Genomic DNA, 854 nt, shown 5'->3' on the forward strand with positions numbered 1-854 from the left:
ACAGTCCGGGAGGGGCGTTGACTAGTTTCCGTCACCTGACAAATAGAGTTTGTGACCTCACGGGCTGGATGAATCGCGACGCATACGCCGCGAGGAGGAACAGACGCTACTGGGCTCGCGGGCGGGGCCAGTTGTAACGTCTGTCGGACGCCGCGCCGCAGTGTGCGCGTGCGGCTGCCCCCAGTGCCTGAGGGAGGGCGGGTTACGCGCGTGGGGGAGGCACACGGACGCCCGAGGGGGGAGTGGGAGGAATGGAGTCTGGAGAGCAGACCCAGGGCACCGGGGGGGGGGAGCTTTGTGCCCCCCCCCGACTTATTGCTGGGCCCCGCTTCCCCCGATACGCGGGCCTAGCGTTACATGAGAGGCGGGTGTGGTAGAGCGGGAGGTTGTTATGGGATGGGGGCGGTACGCCTGGGTGGTTCTGTACACCCGGGGAAGGAGGTTGCACACGTGGGGCTGCACATACAATAGGTTACCAGTAGTGGGGAAAGGGTTGGGCGGGTGGATATGGTGCGAAAGGGGGCTGCGCGCACTGGGGGGTTGCATATCCTCCGGTGGAGCGGACTGTGCACAAAGGTGTTTGCACACAGACTCCATAGCGTGGGGAAAGGGCTGCACACGTATGTGGGGGGGTATACACGTGCTGGTGTAGACAGTGGGGAAGGGGACTCCACACGAGGGGATTGCACATGTGCACACGGGGGGTCGCACACATGCTGGTGTATATAGGGGGTTGTGCACACGGGGTTGCATACATGGGGGTGTATAGTGAGGAAGGGGATTTCATATGTGGGGAGAGGGGCTGTGCACGGGGGAGGGGTATAGTAAGGAAGGGGATTGCATACGTGGGGAGC

The sequence above is a fragment of the Terrapene carolina genome, unplaced genomic scaffold (genome assembly GCF_002925995.2).
Source record: "Terrapene carolina triunguis isolate 2854851 unplaced genomic scaffold, T_m_triunguis-2.0 Scaffold67, whole genome shotgun sequence".
Lineage (NCBI taxonomy): Eukaryota > Metazoa > Chordata > Testudines > Emydidae > Terrapene > Terrapene triunguis.